Consider the following 10,000-nt stretch of genomic DNA (forward strand, 5'->3'; position numbering starts at 1 on the left):
CATCGGTACTCCGGGGTAGCACCGGTACCCCCGCCCGGCGCTCCGGGGTAGTACCCGTAACCCTCATCGGTACTCCGGGGTAGCACCGGTACCCCCGCCCGGCGCTCCGGGGTAGTACCCGTACCCCGACCCGGTACTCCGGGGTAGCACCGGTACCCCCGCCCGGCGCTCCGGGGTAGTACCCATACCCCGACCCGGTACTCCGGGGTAGCACCGGTACCCCCGCCCGGCGCTCCGGGGTAGTACCCGTAACCCTCATCGGTACTCCGGGGTAGCACCGGTACCCCCGCCCGGCGCTCCGGGGTAGTACCCGTAACCCTCATCGGTACTCCGGGGTAGCACCGGTACCCCCGCCCGGCGCTCCGGGGTAGTACCCGTACCCCGACCCGGTACTCCGGGGTAGCACCGGTACCCCCGCCCGGCGCTCCGGGGTAGTACCCGTACCCCGACCCGGTACTCCGGGGTAGCACCGGTACCCCCGCCCGGCGCTCCGGGGTAGTACCCGTAACCCTCATCGGTACTCCGGGGTAGCACCGGTACCCCCGCCCGGCGCTCCGGGGTAGTACCCGTAACCCTCATCGGTACTCCGGCGTAGCACCGGTACCCCCGCCCGGCGCTCCGAGGTAGTACCCGTAACCCTCATCGGTACTCCGGGGTAGCACCGGTACCCCCGCCCGGCGCTCCGGGGTAGTACCCATACCCCGACCCGGTACTCCGGGGTAGCACCGGTACCCCCGCCCGGCGCTCCGGGGTAGTACCCATACCCCGACCCGGTACTCCGGGGTAGCACCGGTACCCCCGCCCGGCGCTCCGGGGTAGTACCCGTAACCCTCATCGGTACTCCGGGGTAGCACCGGTACCCCCGCCCGGCGCTCCGGGGTAGTACCCGTACCCCGACCCGGTACTCCGGGGTAGCACCGGTACCCCCGCCCGGCGCTCCGGGGTAGTACCCATTCCCCGACCCGGTACTCCGGGGTAGCACCGGTACCCCCGCCCGGCGCTCCGGGGTAGTACCCGTAACCCTCATCGGTACTCCGGGGTAGCACCGGTACCCCCGCCCGGCGCTCCGGGGTAGTACCCGTAACCCTCATCGGTACTCCGGGGTAGCACCGGTACCCCCGCCCGGCGCTCCGGGGTAGTACCCGTACCCCGACCCGGTACTCCGGGGTAGCACCGGTACCCCCGCCCGGCGCTCCGGGGTAGTACCCGTAACCCTCATCGGTACTCCGGGGTAGCACCGGTACCCCCGCCCGGCGCTCCGGGGTAGTACCCGTACCCCGACCCGGTACTCCGGGGTAGCACCGGTGCCCCCGCCCGGCGCTCCGGGGTAGTACCCGTAACCCTCATCGGTACTCCGGGGTAGCACCGGTACCCCCGCCCGGCGCTCCGGGGTAGTACCCGTACCCCGACCCGGTACTCCGGCGTAGTACCCGTAACCCTCATCGGTACTCCGGGGTACGCCTGCCGTCCCTACGGGCACACGGGGTTAGACCCGCCCTCCCTACCTGACCCGCCCCCCCCCCCCCCCCCGCCGGGGTAGGCCCGGTACCCCTACCTCATGTTCCGGGGTAGGCCTGGCGTCCCTACTTGATCCTCCGGGGTAGTATCGGTACCCCTACTGGCGCTCCAGGGTAGACCTGCTGTCCCTAGCTGATCCTCCGGGGGAGGCTTGGCCTCCTTACCTGTGCCTCCGGGTAAACCTGGCCACGCCGCGGGGTCGGCCTGCACTCCCTGGCCGCGTTCCGGGCCGGTCCTGATTGATTTATTAAGACTGCTCCGTGATTCCACTTTTTAAAAATTTATTATGTCTGGCATCTTGTCTTTTACCACGCAGGCGGGCGGGCAGGCAGGCACGCGTCAAAAACGTGAGAGCAACTCGTTACCCGCAGTCGGTGTACTTTATCGGTAACGACTTCTTCGGGGAGAGGCGCCGACGCTGCTCTCTCGTCTCTGGACGAGTCGGTGGCCACCGGGGTACCGCGTAGCACCGTTGGCGTGGGATTCACTCCTAAACGAATACAGAATAATCGATACGCTATGAATCGTCATCGATTTAAGTTATTAACGGTTGACGAGCAAGGCTGGTTTGTATCGTTTATGGATCGTCACCTACCGACTGATTTAACGCTGCGCGGTAATACTCTTTCTGGCAGTCCATTAAATAACAAAACTCATTCGTTCATGCACGCTAGGTGTGCACCCCTTCATTGATAGCCGGAGAAGGAGTACGTACGTACGTACGTACGTACGTACCAGCGGATCGTCGCGGATTGAATGTGACTCGATTAGTAGTAAGAAGTATGATGAACTACCGACTCCTAAAGTTCGATTGCGGCGCTCCTTTAGGACCTTGCGACGCTCTTGGTTAACGTCAGCGTTCTCCGGCCCCTGCGTGATCACGCGTTAATTGTTCATTAGCTCTTACGCCGCGCCAGTCAGTCTTACTCACCTCGTTGTCGCCCTTTGCGATCGAGCGATGCTTACTTGTTAAGCAATTACCGAGGATGACGCGCGCGCGCCTTCCCTAGGCCGGCTCCCGTTCCTCGCCTGGCGCTCGTTCTCGACCGAGTCGTTCGTTACGAACGTGAGCTCGACCCGGCGGACGTTAATTCATTCCGGCAGAAGTCGGCCCGTATCGCCCTGTCGAAAACTATTAATTCACGCCTGAGTCACCCGTGGTTCGTTAATCCTTCCCTACGTTCCTCAACCGTAGGGCCGGCGCACGTTAGGTTCTCTCAACAATTGGCGGGGAGCGACAGCTTAATCTCTGTCCTAAGCCGGCCCTGCCCCGCCGGCCTCCCTGCAGACCGCCCACCCGCCCCTGTCCCAGACGAGTTCTGTGTTAGGAAGCGCAACGCCCGCACCCCGTGCCTTTTGTATTACCATTTCCTTATCTATTTATTTTCTCGGTCTTTCCTCCCCAGCCCCCCCCCCCCACCCCCCACCCCCCAACCCCCACCCCCCCTTGCCTTTTTTTAATTCTTTGTCTCGCCGTCAGGGGCCGCGGACCGGGCAGAGGTGGCGGCGGCCCCCGTCCCGTCCCGTCCCGTCCCGTCTGCCGTGGCGAGCCCGGCCGGCCCGCCCGCCGAAGGAGGGCGGGCGGCTGCAGAGCCTGGCGGGTGGTGGCCCTGCACCCTGTCGCTCCCGGGCAGGGCCTCTTCTCGATCCACCGACATTCGAGCAAAAGCCGGTTCGTCCCGGTTAGTCCGGCTCTGCCGTGACGGGCGGCCGAGGGGTCGCGCGGCCCTCGCACGTTCCCCGCCCGTCGGTCGTGCCCGGTACCTGATCGGGTCCCTCCCGGCTCGGAGGCGGCGGCGGCGGCGGCGGCGGCGGCGGCGGCGGCTCATCACTGGGCTACCTCCGCGGGGGTCCGGCCTCCCTGGCACCGGGGTCGCGCAAAGCTGCTTTCGGCCGAGGGCGGGGGAGGAGAGCCCCTTCCCCGTCTCCTCGAGACCTGGCCGGAGGGGAGAAAAGCACAGCCCGTCAGCCATCAGCCGGACGCTCCCTTTGCCCACACCTTCCCCCTACCCCGCCGCGTTTTCTCCGGACGGGCCCCCATCCCGAGATAGCCTCTCCAAGGACACGGCCGGCCTCCGAGGGACGGCGGTCTCGCAGGCCTCTGCAGAAAGTCAGTCGGCTGCCTGACACGCGGTCCCTGCGGCCAAGGCCGACTTAGCCGAGCGTCCTCGGAGACGATGAGCTCGCGTGGCCGCCGTGCCGGCTGACCGGCCCACCCCGGGGCCGTTTCCCCCCGCTCCCGTCGCTGAAGGAGCGGGCCCCCCCACCACCACCTAAGGCCGCTGGGACCGTCCTCACCGCTCGAACGCATCCCGCCGGCGACGGAGCCGCTGACGCCCCTCTGTTAGAAGCGCGGCGCGCCTCTCCGGCAGCCCTGGCTGGGGCCCTGGAGGCCCAGGTCTCTGCCCAGGCCGAGGCACGCGGCTGCTGCTTTCCCAGGGACGGGTCCGACCGGGAGCCGAGCGCACCGCCCGTAGGCAGGCACGGGCGCAGGCCGGACGTCGAAGCGGCCGACCACCCGGGCTGTAACAGAGAAAGCGGCGTTAGCCACACCGTTACAAACCTTTCTCATTTCCATCTGCGTGCGCGCCCGCACCCCGCCAAAACAGGCCCCCGGCCCAAACGCCCACCGCCTGCTGCTGCAGCCGCTCACCCGCCCTTAGACGCGCGCGCGCGCGCCCCCCCCCCCCCCTCCCCCAAACAGGGCCGCCGGCCGAACCTTCCGCCCGCTGCCGCACTCACCCACGTGCGCTCGCGCGCTCCCGAACAGGCCCCCCCCCCCCCCCCCACCGCCCGGTCCGAACCACCCGCCCGCCGCCTCGCTCACACACGTGCGCTCACGCGTGCACGCGCACGCACGCACTGCCCCCCCCCCCCAAACGAGTCCCCGCCCCAAACCTCCCGCCCGCCACCCCACCCACTCGCACGTGCCTACACACATGCGCGCACCCCCCCGGACCCCCCCCGCAACCGGCCCCCTCAGCCCAAACCCTCCACCCGCTGCCCCGCTCACAGTCGTGCGCTCAAACGCGTGCGCGCGCGCACCCCCCCCCCGCCTCCGAAACAGGCCCCCGGGCCGACACCCCCCCCCCCCGCCCCGCGCCACGCAGTTCGCGCCGAGCCTGGCTGGCCCTGCTCCCCCCTTCCGCCACCAGGCTTGCCGCCCCGGGGATGGAAGGCGGGAGACTTTAGGACCCTGCGGCGTCCCTGCCGGCTCCGTGCCCGGGCGGCAGAGGGGAGCCCCCGGTGCCGTGCCGTCTCTAGACCCCAGCTGCCGAGTACCCTATCCTGCCGCACCCGTGGCCCCGCTCCCGCCCTCCCGCCAGCAGGTTTGCCGCTCCGGGCATGGACGGCGGGAGACTTTAGGACCCTGCGGCGTCCCTGCCGGCTCCGTGCCCGGGCGGGAGAGGGGAGCCACCCGGTGCCGTGCCGTCTCTAAACCCCAGCTGCCGAGTACCCTATCCTGCCGCACCCGTGGCCCCGCTCCCGCCTTTCTTTCTCAGTCAGCCACGCACTCGCCCTGCTGCACTCCTGCCCGCCCCCTCCGCGGGTGGAAAACTAAACGACTGGGGGGGGGGGGGACGGGACGGGACGGGACGGACGGACAGGGACGGGGGACAGAAGTAAAAAAAAAAAAAAAAAACAACTCCAACCGATCCAAACAGAAGTCTTCTCCGAAAAGACACACCATCCCCCCTCGCCAGCCTACCTCTGCGCCAGGCTCCCCGCCTTGCTCGCCAGCCGCTCTCGCCCCCCTCTTTGCTAGCCTCCTTTCCCCTCCGCTGCTGCCGCCACGACTGAGCAGCAGACCGTTAGCCGTGGCGGGAAAAAACACAGTTGCCGGGGGCCCCGTTGCCGGGCTGCAGACCGCCCCACCCAGACACCCGCCCCCCAATCCCCCCACCCCCCCCGTCTCCGGGGCGCCGGAGAGTCTGCGATCGGGTGGGGGCCGGGGGGCCGGGGGCGGCGGGGGGGGGGGGCTGCACCTACTGGCCTGCAGGTCCGGGACTGCAGCGCGGGGAGGGAGGGGGAGCACAGCCGTGCAGGGGTGCCTGTATCTGTGTGTGCCTGCGTCGCTCTCTGTATGTGTGTGCGCGCGCCTCTGAGCGCGCGTGTGTCGCGGGGGGGGGGGGGGAGGTGGCGGTGCCTGCAGGATCGCAGACATGTATTTTAAAGTATTTATTTTATTCAAAAAAAGTAAAACGCCAAAAAAAAAAAAAAAAAAAAAGGCGGGGGGGGGGAATTAAAAACAACACCCCACCCCCAAAAAAAACCTCCAAGACCGCAAAAAACAAAACCAAAAGTCGGCGAGCGCCCAGCAGCGCCGTGGACCCGAACCTGAACCTGGCAAGGGGCGACCAGTCCTGAAGGCACCCAGTGAACAGCGAACTCGCGCCGGGGAGCTGGGCAGTTTGTGCCGGGGGCTGCCGCCTCTGCCCGGTCCCCCGCCGAGAGAATGGGGGGGAGGGAGGGGGCGGCGTCGGCGGAGCGGGGGGGCTGGCTGGTGTGGTGAAGCTGGCAAGTGCCTGGCAGCCACCGGGTCGGAGTAGGTGCGTGCACGTGCATGAGAACGACGAGGGTGGAAGGAGGGGGTCAGAAAACAAAAATTCTTTGAAAAACTGTTTTTTGTTAATATTGTGTTGGTATTTCCTACCGAAATCAATAAAGGTGAAATAACTCTTGCATCAGACAGGACGTTTAAACATGCTCCCTTGTTATAGAAGTGGTTCAAACGTGGGAAGGGGAGGGGGAAAGAAATGCCGTCCAGGAGAAACCGGGACGGGGTGGCCCTTTTATCAGATTTAGCTCAAATCTCAAAAGAAAAAGAAAAAAAAAAAAACACACGGAAAAAACGAAACAAAATCAGGCGCACCTGCCTCCCCCCCCCCCCCCCCCCCAAGGAGCACCGAACGGCCGCCAGGTCTACCCGGCTCCGGAGGCCGGCGCGGCCGCCGGCGGCGCCCGGAGGACGCGGGGTGTCGCCGCCGGAGCGGCCGGTGAAAAGGGCCGCCAGGTCTACCCGGCTCCGCGGCCGGCCGCCAGGTCTACCCGGCTCCGGAGGCCGGCGCGGCCGCCGGCGGCGCCCGGAGGACGCGGGGTGTCGCCGCCGGAGCGGCCGGTGAAAAGGGCCGCCAGGTCTACCCGGCTCCGCGGCCGGCCGCCAGGTCTACCCGGCTCCGGAGGCCGGCGCGGCCGCCGGCGGCGCCCGGAGGACGCGGGGTGTCGCCGCCGGAGCGGCCGGTGAAAAGGGCCGCCAGGTCTACCCGGCTCCGCGGCCGGCCGCCAGGTCTACCCGGCTCCGCGGCCGGCCGCCAGGTCTACCCGGCTCCGGAGGCCGGCGCGGCCGCCGGCGGCGCCCGGAGGACGCGGGGTGTCGCCGCCGGAGCGGCCGGTGAAAAGGGCCGCCAGGTCTACCCGGCTCCGCGGCCGGCCGCCAGGTCTACCCGGCTCCGGAGGCCGGCGCGGCCGCCGGCGGCGCCCGGAGGACGCGGGGTGTCGCCGCCGGAGCGGCCGGTGAAAAGGGCCGCCAGGTCTACCCGGCTCCGGAGGCCGGCGCGGCCGCCGGCGGCGCCCGGAGGACGCGGGGTGTCGCCGCCGGAGCGGCCGGTGAAAAGGGCCGCCAGGTCTACCCGGCTCCGCGGCCGGCCGCCAGGTCTACCCGGCTCCGCGGCCGGCCGCCAGGTCTACCCGGCTCCGGAGGCCGGCGCGGCCGCCGGCGGCGCCCGGAGGACGCGGGGTGTCGCCGCCGGAGCGGCCGGTGAAAAGGGCCGCCAGGTCTACCCGGCTCCGCGGCCGGCCGCCAGGTCTACCCGGCTCCGCGGCCGGCCGCCAGGTCTACCCGGCTCCGGAGGCCGGCGCGGCCGCCGGCGGCGCCCGGAGGACGCGGGGTGTCGCCGCCGGAGCGGCCGGTGAAAAGGGCCGCCAGGTCTACCCGGCTCCGCGGCCGGCCGCCAGGTCTACCCGGCTCCGGAGGCCGGCGCGGCCGCCGGCGGCGCCCGGAGGACGCGGGGTGTCGCCGCCGGAGCGGCCGGTGAAAAGGGCCGCCAGGTCTACCCGGCTCCGCGGCCGGCCGCCAGGTCTACCCGGCTCCGGAGGCCGGCGCGGCCGCCGGCGGCGCCCGGAGGACGCGGGGTGTCGCCGCCGGAGCGGCCGGTGAAAAGGGCCGCCAGGTCTACCCGGCTCCGCGGCCGGCCGCCAGGTCTACCCGGCTCCGGAGGCCGGCGCGGCCGCCGGCGGCGCCCGGAGGACGCGGGGTGTCGCCGCCGGAGCGGCCGGTGAAAAGGGCTGTCAGGTCTACCCGGCTCCGGCGGGACTTAGTCGCATTTCGGGGGCTGTGAGGTAGACCTGATAGCCCCACCACTTTCTCGGAGCTGGCGAAGGGGTCGCTGTTTTTCGCTGCCTCCAGTTACGTCATCGTAAAAGTCGGTCTCATTGGCAGGTCTCCCCGGTGGGCAGGGACCGCACTCTTGGAGCCGGCCGGGGGCGGGGACGTGATCCTCCGTACTATAGGAGCTGGTGGTGACTGGTGCACGGAGCAGCGCTAGTGAGCGGCTGCAAGGCCTACGGCTCAGCCGGCGAAGTGGGGCGCTGGGCGGCCGTTGTGGTGGTGGTTTCCCTGGTGGTTCGGCTCGTTGTTTCTCCGTTCGGCCTGTTTGTCTCCCGGTGTTTTTCGAGTAAGCCAGCCGGGTGCCTGCGAGGGTCTGGCAGGCTGCGGTGGCTGTTGACCGAGTGGTGCGAGAGGTGCAAAGGTGGATTCCGCAGGGCAAAGCCCGGTGGCCGGTGGTGGCCACCGGCACTCGAACGCTGGAAGACCGGGCGGAGTCGAGCCTGCCTCGGCTTTCCCCCGGCCCCGGAGGGCCCGATGATGGCAAAGGTGAGCGCTGGGATATGCGAGGGCAGCTGCCCGTGAGCGTCCAGCCCGCCGCGGCCGCCGCCGGCTCCTGAGGGCCTGGTGATGGGCGGGCGAGGTGGCGGCACCTCGTCCTTTTTTCTCTGGCCTTAAGCTGGAGCGCGCAGAGCGGCAGCTGGATGCAGACGGCTTGGGGGGTCTCGTGCGTGCCGCAGCTTCCCCCAGCCCCCGAGGGCCCGATGATGGCACAGGCGAGAGGCCGCAGCGCCTCGTCCTGTTTTTGCCGGCATGAGCCATGAGTGGGCGGCCTGTGGTGTCCGGCCTGCCCCGGCTTGCCTGGTTGCAGGAGGGCTCGGTGGAAAGGTCTGCAGTGCTGTACCGGGTTAGAGGTGGCGGCACCTCATCGCGTTTTCTCTGGTCTTAAGCCAGAGCCCATGCACGTATTGGGCAGAGCGCAAGCGGCAGCCGGTCCCGTGGCCGGCAGCCGGATGCAGACGGCTGGGGGGTTCTCGTGCATGTGCCGCAGCTTCCCCCAGCCCCCGAGGGCCCGATGATGGCACAGGCGAGAGGCCGCAGCGCCTCGTCCTGTTTTTGCCGGCATGAGCCATGAGTGGGCGGCCTGTGGTGTCCGGCCTGCCCCGGCTTGCCTGGTTGCAGGAGGGCTCGGTGGAAAGGTCTGCAGCGCTGTACCGGGTTAGAGGTGGCGGCACCTCTTCGCGTTTTCTCTGGCCATAAGCTGGAGCCCGCAAAGCGGGAAGAAAAATGCGGCCGTACCTGGTGGCTGGCTAAGCCGAACGCAGGCGGCTGGGGTTGTCTAGCTTCTGTGGCATTCCCCGGCCCCGAACACCCGTGTGTGGCATGGGTCCAGGCGCGTTTCCTTTTTCCAACCCCCCCGCGATGGCAAGCGGTTGCCTGTGGGGCGGGCAAAGACCGGCAGCCGGTGGTGGTTGCCGGCACTCGAACGCTGGAAGAGCTGGGGGAGTTGAGCCTGCCGTGGCCTTCCCCCAGTTCCGTTGACCTCCCTCAAGGGAATCGCTGTCTGGAGCCGGGTGGCCCGTGGCACCCGCCCCTCCCCGATTTGACTGATCCAGACCCACAGGCAGCGCCCGCTGAGGCGTCCTCGGGTGCGTCGGAGAGCCTCCACGGCGGGCCGGCTCTGCCGGTGTTCAGGCCGTTGGAGCACCTCTCGCAGGCGTTGCCCTCACTCGCACGCAGAGCCCCCGCACCTGCCATCCACCCACGGGTGGTGACGGGTGCGAGTGGCCGTCGCTGTCCCAGGACCCGTGGCCGTGGGGCCTCCGCTCCTTCCTTCTTTCCCTTCCCTTACTGATCGATGAGGCGTTTAGGGCGCGTCGGAGGGGCTTCCCGGCGGGCCGGCTCTGCCGGTGTTCAGGCCGGCGTTGCACCTCTCCGCAGACGTTGCCCTCTCACTCGCACGCAGAGCCTCCGCACCTGCCGTCCGCCCCCGGGTGGCGACGGGTGTGAGTGGCCGTCGCTGTCCCAGGACTCGTGGCCGTGGGGCCTCCGCTCCTTCCCCTTTTCCCTTTCCTTACTGATCGATGAGGCCGTTCGGGTCGCGTCGGAGAGGGCCCTCGGCGGGCCGGCTCTTCTGTGCTCCCCGTAATAGGGAGT

This window comes from Haliaeetus albicilla, unplaced genomic scaffold, assembly GCF_947461875.1.
Source record: "Haliaeetus albicilla unplaced genomic scaffold, bHalAlb1.1 scaffold_202, whole genome shotgun sequence".
Taxonomy (NCBI): domain Eukaryota; kingdom Metazoa; phylum Chordata; class Aves; order Accipitriformes; family Accipitridae; genus Haliaeetus; species Haliaeetus albicilla.